This window comes from Urocitellus parryii, chromosome 12, assembly GCF_045843805.1.
Source record: "Urocitellus parryii isolate mUroPar1 chromosome 12, mUroPar1.hap1, whole genome shotgun sequence".
NCBI classification, from domain to species: Eukaryota; Metazoa; Chordata; class Mammalia; order Rodentia; family Sciuridae; genus Urocitellus; species Urocitellus parryii.
The window spans coordinates 62,565,892-62,579,648 of record NC_135542.1 but is presented as its reverse complement, the minus strand read 5'-3'; positions in this window follow the sequence as shown (position 1 = coordinate 62,579,648).

The following is a 13,757-nucleotide window of genomic DNA, read 5'->3' as shown; positions in this document are numbered from 1 at the left end:
AACAAAAAATGCCAATACAAAAGAAGTTAAAAGTCAAGTCAAAATAGACCACATATTTAACATAGAAATAGGCATTTTTTCCCAAAAGCGTTATAAGAAAAACAAGATCTAGGGCTGGACCAGGAGTTCTTAATCTAGACACCAAAAGCACAATTTGTAAGAGCAAAACTGGTTAATTTCATCAAAATCTAAAAATTTTACTGATTCTATAAAAAGGATGGAAAGACAAGGTACAGACTGAAAAAAATGTTTAAAAACCACTTATTTGGCCAAGGACCATTACCTAGAATGTACAAAGAACTTTCAAAAATCAAGTGTTAAAAAACAATTATAATTCAATTTAAAAAATGGGTGAAACATGAATAAGTCTTTTACCAAAGATGACAGACAAATGGTAAATCAGCATAAAAAGATCAGCCATTAAAGAAATACAAATTAAAATAATGATAGATTTCACTACATACTTATCAGGACAACTAAATAAAAAATAGCTATAATGCCAAATCCTGTTGAGAATCCAGAGGAAACTGGATCAGTCATACTTTGCTGGTGGGAATGCAAAATAACACAGCCACTCTGATTTTTTCAGTTTAAAATCTAAACATGAAATTAACATACACCCCAGTCATTGCCTTCATGGAAAGGCATATAAGTTCATAGAAATGCAAACTCAGGTATACACAAGCACCTGGACATGTGTGTATAGCTTTACTCATAATAGCCCAAATTGGAAATAAACTATTCACTTGTTGAAGGACATCTAGGTTAACTATAATGCATCCATACCATGGAATATAACTAGACAAAAAGGAACATAACACAATTTAGAGATAACTATCCAGAGGAATCTATTGAGCACAGAGATAATCTGCAAAAGGAAATATACTATGTTTAGATGTTATTCTTGAAGTAGCAAAATTATAAAAATGAAAGTTTATTGATTGTTACTTGTTTTTTTTTTAATGTCGAGTTTGAGTTCTTTATATATCCTGTAAATTAATTCTCTGAGGTGCATGTGATAAAGATTTTCTCCCATTCTGTAGGCTCTCTCTTCACGTTGTTTCATTTACAATTGTTTCCTTTCACAATCGATCAACAAATGTGAAAAAGTGTTCAATCTCTCTAGCAATTAGAGAAATGCAAACCAAAACTACACCAAGATTTCATCTCACTCTAGTCAAAATGGCAATTATAAAGAATACAAGCAACAATAAATGTTGGTGAGGATGTGAGGGGAAAAGGTATACTCATACATTGCTGGTTGGACTGCAAATTGGAGAAACCACTATGGAAAGTAGTATGGAGATTCCTCAGAAAACTTGGAATGCAACCACCCTTTGACCCAGTTATCCCACTCCTCAGTTTATACCCGAAGCACTGAAAATTAGTATACTACAATGACACAGCCACATCAATGTTTATAGCACTTCAATTCACAGTAGCTGAACTATGGAACCAACCTAGATGCCTTTTGACAGATGAATGGATAAAGAAAATGTGGTATACATAAACAATGGAAAATTACTCAGCCTTAAAGAAGAATGAAATTATGGCATTTGCAGGTAAATGGATGGAGCTGGAGAATATCATGTTTAGTGAAATAAGTCAAATCCCAAAGAACCAAATGCTGAGTGTGTTCTCTGATATGCAGATGCTAATTCATAATGGGGAGGGGGGGGATAGGGAAGAATAGAGGTACTTTAGGAAGAAGGAAGTAAAAGGAGGGCAAGACGTATGGGGGCAAGAAGGATAGTAGAATGAACCAGACATTATTACCCTATGGGTATATATGATTACACAATCAGTGTAATTCTACATCATGTACAACCAGACAAATGGGAAGTTATACTCTATGATGCGTCAAAATGCATTTTACTGTCATGTATAACTAATTAGAATAAAAACTAAAATGTAAAAACAGAATACAGTTATCAGGAATTAAGTGGGGGGAGAGAAGGGAGGAAATGAGTGTCACTATAAAAGAGCAACATGAGCAAGCCTCATAGTGATGGAAATTTTCTCTATCTTGACTACATTGATATCCTGCTTGGAATACTGTACTCCAGTTCTGCAAGATGTTACCATTGGAGTAAACTGGGTAGAGGGCACCTGATCACTCTTCAGGATTTCTTCCAGCTGCCCTCAGGATTGAGAATATTGATTATCAATAATCTTGATATACATAATCTAAAAAATTTTAATTATAAAATATAAAGTAGCATGTTTCATGAGATAATGTGAATAAAATTCTGAACAACAAAAAATGTTTCTTTCCTGAAAAAAATAAAACTCATCTTGTCTACATACTCACCTACCACTCCAGCCTAAAGGCCTGGGGGGTATCGCTAAGAACAGCATGATGGACGAAAGGTCTAAGGCAGGCCACACACCTAGCAGGTCCCCACTCAGCACTGGAACCCAAGCAACTTTGAGTGCAACTGCAGCTCTAGCTCCACAAAAAAGCAGGAGGGCGACTTGAACCACAGAGGACACCATCTTCCTGTCCATGTTAAAAGACAGGACAGCATGGGGGGTGTAACAGTACTGCACCTTGCAGGGTTACAATGAGGATGAGTAGTGACATCTGTGACAAGGTTAGATTCCTCAAGAGATGTGTTAAGTGAGGAATCAATTTCTGTGATGGTCATAGTTGAAGCAAAAAGAAACACAGGAACCTCCAGCAAACCAGCAATCTGTACATGGAAAGTGAAGCAGGAATTGAAGGAGAAAAATGAGGAAAGATTTTTGTCTGAAATACACAGGGTTGGTTTGGGGCCCCCACAACTCAGAGGCACAGGGCCCTAAGAATTCCCTTCAGGAATACAATACCAACAATACAGAAGAACCCAATTATAATCATGGGATGTCTTCTGTCATGAAATTGTTGCATCATTTTATATATTATAAATTTGTGAACAGTCTGTTTCATAGGCAGTTTCTCAGGATTATAAACATGTCATTCCAATGCCAATGCTACCCTCTAGTGGCTATCACAAATACCTGGCTTGATGGAACTGAACCACTTAGCCAGTTTTCTAATCACATGAACCGCACTCTCAAAATCAACTTCACAAATCAGTCAACTTCACAGAGCAGAAAGGGACCAGAGGCATGGGGACCAGGGAGGGAGGACGGAAGTGCTGGAGAATTATAGTGGCCAAATTATACTGCGTGCATGAATATGTAACAAATTCCATCATTATGTACAACTGTAATGAATCAATAGGAGATATGGAGCTGGGCGGGGGGCGGGGGGGGGGAAATCAACCTTATGAATGAGTGATAATCCTCTTCAATTAAGAGGAACCTATTCTACAGTGCCACAGACTAGCTAGATTAGGTATTACTCAAAGGCTTCAGTCATAATAGCTAAGTTATACTTACCCAAAAAATTTTTTCCAAGATTGATGAGTATTTTTCACTTGTTTAAATATTAATATTCATTTTGAATTTGAAATGTGATTTGATTTACAAAAACCACTTTCTTTTTCGTAACTCTCCAGGAACTGCTATGGCATTAGATGCATACATGGGATTTGTTTCCATTGCTCTTTAGGGATAAAAGGATGATTCTGCTTCTATAGAGAGCAAGGATATATAGGGAATTGTGTGGAGTAAAGAACACATGCTTTGAACGATCTCAGATGCAAGTGCCCTGGTTAAGGATCTGGGTCAAGTCACTTGATTATGTGATGTCTTGGTTATATTTCCTACAAAAAGCGGGGGAAGTAGTTCCTATCTCATTAAACACAATCTCTGTATAAAATAGGTGCTCAGTATGCTATATGCATTATTAGGTATGTTTATACCAGTTCACACATGCCTAAGAAAAATCAACAGACAAAATTACATTTGGAAGAATGAAAATTATGAGTGCCAACCTTTCCTTTGGAAATTTAATTACTAAAAGTTAAAAAAGATAATTTTCCCCAAATTCTATATTTCTTATTAATTCTTTTAAATAAGAACCAATGCTTATTACATTCAAAGCACCATTCTCAATACTTTACATGGACTGTCTCATTTCATACTACAAACACCCTACAAGAAAATGGGGGAAAGGAAGGTTGAAGTTACATAGCTTGTGTGTGGCCTAATAGGCACTTGAACCCAAACATCTAAATTTCAGATGCATTTTTTACCACCATGCTATATGGCTTCTCCTAGGTTCACCCAAGAACATTGTGGGAAATATTAACTTGGGGTCTATGTTAGCACTGATGCCTTACTCTTAAAGGTAGGCTGACCAGGTTTTAGAGAAAAGTGAGCTATTGCCCACAAGTGAAAATATTTCTGATTTAAAACTCCTACTACCTTTTCATATTTTATTTACTGGCCAAGACTAAGCCAAAAAAAACCTGAGCAGGTGAAATGTTCACATTAAGTGATTTCTTCATCTTCACAATAATGCTGATACAGGAAAACTTCATCCCCATTTTATGCATCTGAGGCCAGGACTGTTAGATGTCACACAACCAGGGAACAGCGAAACTATGACTTGAAACCCAACCTTTGCTGCCAATTCAGTTCTTTCCCTACAAGGGCTCTGCAGAAACAGTCTCTAGAAAAGCCCGTTTTAAGTAAAGATCTCAAATCTGACTTTCAACACTGTAGATAGTTCAAAATCCAGACTTAATTGGGGGGAGGGGACAAGTTTGAGGTTGATCAGGACAAAAGAGCCTCATTGCCCTTTTCTGTTCCCAGTCATGTCTGGTTCTGCAGAATCACAAGGGAAATCAGTACCAAAGTTTGCTAGATGGATGTGATTCCTCCTATGTATAAATCCATTTACTCTGGAAGAAACAAATTCTCAACCACCATCTTTTAGGGGCAATAACTTTATAGCTACATTGGGAGGATATATTCACATGTGGTCTGCCTTCCCCTCAGCATGATGGAATTGCTTTTGTAGATTGGAAAATTCTCAAACTACCATCAAATCTGAAGATTACATGTAAATTCTACCCAAAATTATGTCAGACCTATCCAAACGTTTCTCAGGAACATACCAATGGTTTCAAACTGTATTGATTCCTAATGCCTCTTCTTCAAAAGCTAGTTTAGATTATATTAGGAGGGTCCTGCTCCTTAAAATTGCTGTTCCCCACTCTGGAAGACCTATCCATAATTCATAATCTTCACTAAAATGAAGCCATACAGATTTCCTTCTGTATTGAAGAGGGGAAAATACCCTAAACCCCCAATACCATAATGTCTTATGAGAGAAGAGAAAGCTTTCACAGCCTTTCAATTCTAGAGACAAAGTCATCCTCGAGTGTAAGGGGACAACCAAGACGACGACGCTTCCCAAAGTTGTCTGACAAATTATCTTGTCCCCTACTAAAAGAAAAACAAATCCCTACAGATATACGCAGCTGCGAGCAATTACTCATCTCCATTAAACACTCACTCAAAAGACTAATTCAAACGACCCTGCTGCCTACACCTGCATGAAAAAAGTAAACAAGTTATAAGTGGAAAGGGCAATGTCTACATCAAAAAAAATGTAAAGACATGTCTGTAAAAGAATGTAAATGGTCATTTCTAGAGCACCAATATTAACTCATCAAGGCATCAGATAACTGTAGTCCTCAGGACTAAGTGGCCTGGGTTACTCTCAGGATAAGGAATTTATCAATTCCATTGTTAATATATAAGTCCCATGCTACTTCCTTTAAAACATGATAAAATTAATGTTTTGAAAGACTATGGCCTCATAGCAGCCTCCTACTTCTAGGCAGAACATAGGCTTAAGGGTTTCTTGAAGCAATCGAAAATCGGTACTAAGCATGCATCAGAAATACAAAGTATTACTACTATTGGGCACTATCTATATTCTAGGCAGTGTGCTAGAATATTTCATAGGTGATTTTATTTCATTTTTAACCATAAATACATGGTATTGCTAACATCATTTAAGATTTTGAGAAGGGCATTAACCTGTCCATGATCACATGACTCATAAAAGGGCATTCAGGAATTATGATCATCTTACTCCCAAGCCCAGGGTCTAAACTGTTCTTTCAGTCTATCTGGGGAGCCAACCATTAAATACAAGGAATCTCAAACTTGGCAGGATTTTGGAATCACCTGAAGAAGTTTTTAAAAGACTAATATGTGGATTCAATTCTCAGGGAATTTGATTTAATACATTTCAGGTATGTCCTAGATGTTCAGGTGTTTTTTAAAACTTCCAGGGTAGTTCTCAGATGCAGCCAAATTGGAGAATCACCCAGTGACATAATAGGAAGAGAAAAGGAAAGCATTCCTACTTTGTGCTGGAAATGGAAGCAGTTTAGCATAGGGCTTAAAAGAATTGGTTTGGAAGTTATTCTGATCTGAACCCAAATCTCAGCTCTGTCCCTTGCTAGTTTTATAATTTTGGCAAAATTGAACTCTCTAAATTGCACTTTCTCACCTATAAAAGGGAAACATTTTTCATAATGATTAAATATGATTATGTAATTAAAGAGTACAACACGGTACAGAACAGAAAGTATCCTGAAATGTCATTATTCCTATCATTATCAACTTTGAAATACCATCTATTCTATTAGCTTACCATTTCATTAAATTTAGGTAAGAAATTATGTACAAAATGATATTAATTTTGGTAACCATCATAGGTATTACCCATTAGGGTTTGTGAGACGCATTGACTTCATTTAATGCTCATCACATCTCTGACATATTATCCCATAAGTGATAATGAAGCTCAGGGAAAACAGGTGTCTTTCTCAATGACACAATTCTCAGTGGTTGAATCAGAATTTTAATTGACTACCAAGATGGTTCCAATTCAAGTCAAATAATACTTCAAACGAGACTGATATTTTGAAAAAAAATACAACAAAAGATGTATGAGGGTTTTTCAGTGTAGATTTCTTGCCCTAAACAATAAGAGGAATTCTTTTGAACTACCTTGGAAGCTAGTTTTCAATGCAAGGGGAAAAAAAAAAAAAACACTCATTTGCCATTGTTCCTGTGACCATTACAATCAGCCTCTTTAACCACTATTACTTTAAATGTTATTTCTTTGACTAGGATTTGGTTTTGGAAAATAGTCAAGTTTCATCAGTAAGCATGTTCAAAAGGACTTGCCTCAGATTACACAGGTAGTTGCAAAACAGTAATTCCAATGATGATTAATTTATAATCATCAATATTATCCTGCAAAAATAATCGAAGGACATACAGATCTGGTTTTAAATTCAAGTTTTCTTACTTCATTGTGGCCACTTCTAAATGTCTAGAACTCTTAGAAAGCCTAAATGAAACCTCAGGAATTTCTTATAACATCCAGTGACTTGATTATAGATTTTCCATCTTTTTCTACTTTTGAATCTAGTAGATGCAAAAATTCAAAATATTTGTCTTCAATTAGAAATATTTTCCCCTGATATATACAGATTAAAAACTAAGTGGTGATAACATAAAGGACTTGTCTACAGTCTCACAACAGCTGAGTGGGAACTGAAAGTCATAAAACTTTCGACTCTTCAAGATACGACCATACAAGAGTTGACTTACTCCAACCATGGATAATAGAATGGCTCCTTTGGATTAACAGATTTTTAAAATATTATAACTAGATATATTGAGTCCAAAAAAATTAGCCTGCTGAAAATGAGGCAGAATTCTTAAGATTTCTGGGTCAGGAAAATCAAATTTCATTACGCTTAGAAAGGGAATGCATGGCAGAAAGCCCCGGGGTTCAATTCCCAGCACTACCTAAAGAAAAGGCGAGCACGCTCCATTGAGATCTTCTAATCCTGATCCTGACTTTATAAGTAATGAATCTACATGCAAATGAGATAGCATAAACTAAAAAAAAAGTAACTGCATAAACAATGTTGCTCTGAATTTGCATGTCTAGCATTTTGCTAAGCCACTGAGCTGTGCATCCTCTGTTTTACCTTAGTAGCCCTAACAGGTAGGTTCTATTAATATTCCCGTTTTATAGATGAGCAAACTGAGTAAAAGAGCCTAAGTAAATTATTAAGGACACATGGCTACTCTGACAATCTGTCTTCAAAAGCAGCCCTCAGTGGTACTGGCCTTCTGATATTCACCAACTTCTTAAAAATAAAACAGCAAAGGGGATGGAATGTCACCTCTGAGACTTGGCTAAAAGATGCTTCCAAGGTCACTGGCATTGTCTAGTTCTAGCTCACTCACTCTAATGAGGCCAACTGCCATCATGGGAGGTGCCCTAGGGGGAGGTCCACATGCTATGGAACTGAAGGTGGCCTTTGGCCAAGATCCAGGAAGAAAATGAGGCCTTTAACTCTACAGCACACAAGAAACTGAATTCCACCAATGATCACATGAGCAAGCTTGACAGCAAACCCAACTCTCAGTTCAACCCTGAGGTGACTGTGGCCTCGGCCAACACCTTGATTGCTGCCTGTAAGAGACCCCAAGACAGTAAGATGCAACAGGACTCCTGACCCAATGAGGCTGTTTGATAGTAAATATTGTTATAAGCAACTAAGATTTGGGGTAATTTGTTATGCTCTAATTGATAAGTTTTAACATTCAGTAAATTGAAATCTCAGGATTGAAACTCAAGGATATCTAACTTCGAAGTATCTTTTCTTACCCTTTACAATATTGCCACAATGTTAGTCTATGGAGGATCATAGTTAGCCATGATAGTATAGATCAATTCACATCTTCATTAATTTCTTAAAAATATTACTGAACCTCTACTAGTTATCAGAAATTCAGGTTTTATGATATTAAGTTGAAAAAGACAAGGTTTCTAGCCTTATACTACTAACCTTGTATCTGGGGGAAAACCCTATAAACAAATATGCTTTAAAATTACTATCCTAACTCAATTGGGGACATTTATTTTCATGATTATGCAGGTCTATTTCTTCAGATTTTTATATACATGCCCACAGAACTTCCAATTCCTCTTTGTTTTGTTGGGCTTATCTCCTTTAAGCAAATCTCCTTAACATTATACACACAAACCAAAAGATGTTATTTAATATTAAAATAATTCCCTTCCTTCACTTTTCTAAACTTGAACACACTAATATTTAAGCAATTCTTCCCGAAATGAATATGAAGTAGTAATGAGCAAAAGGGGGTATGAGAAAATGAACCCACAGGGAAGGAGATGAAAGAATGTGATATGTTTGATAGTAAAGCATAAATAAAGCATAAAGTTTTAAAAGAACAATTTATAGGACAAAAACCAAAAGAGATCAAAATTGCCAGGAAAGCACTGATACAATTATTGATTGCTTGCTGTAGCTAACCAATGTGTGATTCTTTTCCCCCTCCTTGCCTCATTAGGGTAATTGAGGAAGGTTTGCACTAAAATCATAACCCATGGCTTATTTGAAAATGTTTCTGAATTAATTAGCAGAGGATGACAAAAAAATTGATAATGCCTAATGTGGACTTTGGATTCCTGATGGTTTTCAGGAGAATCTGTCTCACTTTGGTTGATGAGACTGACAAGCTATGAAGTGAAAGTAGTGACAGATTAAAAAATGATGGATCTTTCTTCAAGCTATTTAATAAAGAACTGGAGCTAGAGAGATTTTTTGTGTGTGTGGAGTTTACATTTTAATATCCACATTTTTTAAAATTATTTTTTGCTTCAGATGACTGAAAGTAGACTTATTTTCTCATCAACAATGTTATTTCTGACCTACTTTTTGGTTTTTCATTTGTTTTTCTTAACTGTAGTAATATTTCATATTCCACTCTACAAATGACTTTCATAGAAATTAACAAAGCAATTATGTTCATAAAAAACATTTTCAAATAAAAAAAACTTCAAACCAGTTTAGCCATGCCCTAGTCATTCCCCACAAACCATTTGTCTAGCAAGTAAATATCTTCTTAGGGTATTATCCATCCTAAAACATGAAGACTCCACTTGAATTTTCTGACATCTAATCTTCCTTTCTGTGCCCTGGAGCTAAGGGGCTCATGGTACACAGAGACAGATGCTCAGCCTGGGGAGCCTATTCCTGAGCAACAAAAGGCAAGACGGACAAAGAGACCATCATGAAGCACAGACGCAACCAACAAACAACCCACAAGCAAAACCCCAAGGGAACAGGAAGCTAAAGCAAGGATAATCAATATACAGAACTAACAATAAAATAAATGTTGAGCACCTAAAGTAAAGATGAGACTGACAGCCAGTTTAAAAAAATGCCGTATGAAAGATATTGCACTAAAACAAACTCAATAGAAGGAATTAACTGCAGAATGGACAGAGTTAAATCACACATTAGTGAGTGAAAAGACTGGACTGACGGACTTCCAGAAAACACTAGAAAGGATGTAGTTATAGAAAGGGGAAAAGATATAAGGAAGAAGTGTCCCCAAGAAAGAATGAGAAAGGGGAAGAGATTATTTTATAAAATGACTAATAAGACTTTCCCAGAACTAAAGAAACACCTAGGACTGCATTCTGAAAGAGTTTAGACATCAAGGAGACTTGAAGGGACAAAGTCACTTTTGAGACTTATAAAAATTTTTTTAAAAAACAAAAAGCTTCTGAAGGGCACAAGGGTACAAATCTTTTTAAAAAAATATCTGAAACCAATTGAGATTTTTCAGCTGCATTGGGTACAGGAATACAATGTGCTCATATCTTCAAGCTACCGAAATGAAAGATCATTAATCCTAGAATATTGTCTCTTACTACGCTACCATTTAAAAGTAAAGGCACAATAAAGACATTTCCAGGCTTTATATAAGAGATCAGAAAATATGCTACTAAGGGAGCTCTTGGAAAAGGAAGAAGATTAATGACTACAGAAGGAAGCAAAGATAGATGGGAGGTAAGCAGAAAAAAATTCATAAAGGCTGTAGTTTAAGAAGAAAAGTGAGGAGGGAAGGATGTGACGAAGGGGAAGTGGAGAGGAAGAACCACAGCTGCCCACATCTACCTGGGGAATGGAGGAGAAAAACTCCTAAGGATACAAACAAAGGATCAGGGGAAATGGAGATGGAGCAGGAAAAGAAACAATAGGAGGCTGAGAATGTGTTACAGTCCTCCCTTCTAGGAAGGACAGAGAGATGAGGACAGGGACACACAGGCACCCTTTATTAATTAACAGGCATTACTATGGCATCCAATCATTTAGATTAACCGTTAGAACAAAAATTAAAATTTCAACTTCCAAACCTTTCCCCAAAAAAAGGATAATTTTAAAACAAAGCATAATAGGAAATGCTGAGATAACTCAAATATTTTTGCACTTTAGCCTATGAATGTGGTAAATTACATTAATAAGTTTTCCAATATTAAGTCGCTGTGCTCCTGATATACTGTATTTAATCATGACACTTCAAAAAATATTTGAGGAAAATATTTTTTGCATTTATGGTCATAAATAAAATGGCCCTGTAGTTTTATTTTCTGTCATGTTCTTACTTGGTTTTTATAATGAAGTTAATCCTGCCCTGTATAATGTTTCAGAAGCTTTTCTTCTTTTAGTAAGTTCTGGGAAATTTTAGATAAAGGAGGGTTCACTTATGCTTTGAGTGATGAAATTCTCTGCCTTTTGGGGAGAGGTAGATTCTTGCCATTGTAATGTCTAAGATAGTCAAAAAGTCCCTGAGGCTATTTCAGTCTGGCCCATTTATGTCTCCATATATATCATCCCAGCTTCTTATGATCTGTGGTCCAGGTGAACCAGACTTCTTAAAGGCATGTGGATCCATGCAGCTTTTCCTACTCACTTCTTGTTCTTCATGCATTATTGCTTCTACATGGAATCATTGCCCACGTACACTCAACTAATTTCCACCTCTTTTCATGCTTCAGCCTGGGCTTTTCTTGTCCAGGTCCCTTGATCTACTCACATATGGACCCACATTGGTCTTATTCACTGGAATTGAATCAACTCCCACAAACATTTTCAGGTTACAAACTTCATGCTTCATATTTAACACATTTTCATGGTTCTCTTAGCTCTGGACCCAAGTGTGAAAGAGATGTTCCTGTGCAATTATTTGGTCTCCTGTTCTGCAGAGCCACATTGACCTTGAGATTTAGGACACCATCAGGCATCAGCAGCCTGATTAAGTGATTCACATAAGTGGTAGTATTTTTCAAGTTAACAGGACCCATCTGTAGACATGTAACTTACCAGGATATGCATTCCACCCAACATAATGTCTCAGGGCATTCTTAGGTCAACTCTCCTTGGCTCATGATAGGGCAACTGCTTCACATGACCCCGCTGCACTACACTCTAACTCTGCAATTACTATTATCGAAGTTCTCATTTTTCTATTGTACAATAGGATGGCTTTTGACAATGCATACATCAAAAAAGAATGATTTTAAATGCTCTTACCCCAAAGATAATATTTAAAGAGACAGATGTGTTATATAATGTTCAAGTAGGGTGAGGATATGTTTAAACATCACATAGTTCCCCATAAATATGTTAATTATATTTCAATGAAAACTTGAGTTAACCCAACTTGGGCTAGTGATCTTAAGTGTTCTGCCTTACTTTCTCTATACAATGAAAGTCATCTAGCTCACAAGACTCCCTCCCCTGAAAAGGATAAAATTGGATTTCTCATGTGAAACTTCTTTATATACTCTAAAGAATTATACATATTAAGCGAGCAAAAAACTCATTGGTTGGCCTTATAAAGGGCTGCAGTATTTCATGGTTGGCTTATACCATTTTATGCATCAAGTAAAAGAAATAATTTTCTAAATGACAGTTGTCTGTTATAAAGGTCCATGTAATTTTCCTATGTTTCTTGCCAACTTCTTAGGGGAAGGATCAGATTCTTCCCATCTCCATATACAAGTAGCAGGGTCAAAATATTTAACTTGCTACAGCTCATTTGTGCAATGTGAACCAAACATTTCATCTATGATTGATGTAATCTTTCTCCAGATCCCTAATATCTGCTGAATTTAGATACAATGTAATTCAAATAATTTAAATAGCTTCTTAAAATTGTGTTCAGTCTATGAAAGGATGCTTAGGATCCCAAGTCACCTCTGCCTGCCCCTGCCTCTCCACCTAAACTGGAATCCAAGTGTTCGGGGGGGAGTCAGGCACATGAGCCCTGGGTGACATTGGGAATGAGTGATTTCCTGACCCTCTACTGGGATGCTGTGTACCCTGGCTGGCCTGGCCTCTAGAACAGAGGTCCTCATCCTCCAGGTGCCCATGGCTCTCTAGCCTTTCCATACTGGAGTTAATATAATTCTGGGTCATCCTTCTAGCTCAGATGGTGGTACTCTGCCGAGTCATTGTTCGACTCCTACAGCCTACAAGTCCATTAGACTCTTGTCACATTTCTGATGGAAAGTCACCTCATATTGCCATACCAGCCCCTCAACAATCCCACTGGCTCTCAATTCAGTGACTTCCCAACAGAGCAATTAGAGCACCTCAGAAAGATTAAACTGCTGGATTCTTGATGCTGACCACCAATCTTTTCCCGACAGCAGGCACCAGGGGAACCCAGAGCAGTCAGACCTTCTCCTTTTCCTACATTATCTCCCTTCTGCAGGAGCATTGGGTAAATGCAGAGTGAGTAGCACATCTTTCTCATCCCCCTCCCACTCACAGGACCAGAGGTTTGTTCTCTCAATCCTCCTGCACCTCATGCCCTCTTTCTCAGGGGGACTGGGCCACCATGAGCAGACAAGACATCTTCCTTGCACCTGGGGCCTGTGCTTTTTGTTGAGCCACCCAGTCTTATATGATACTTTTAAAGGGGGACATTCTTAAGGGAACTGG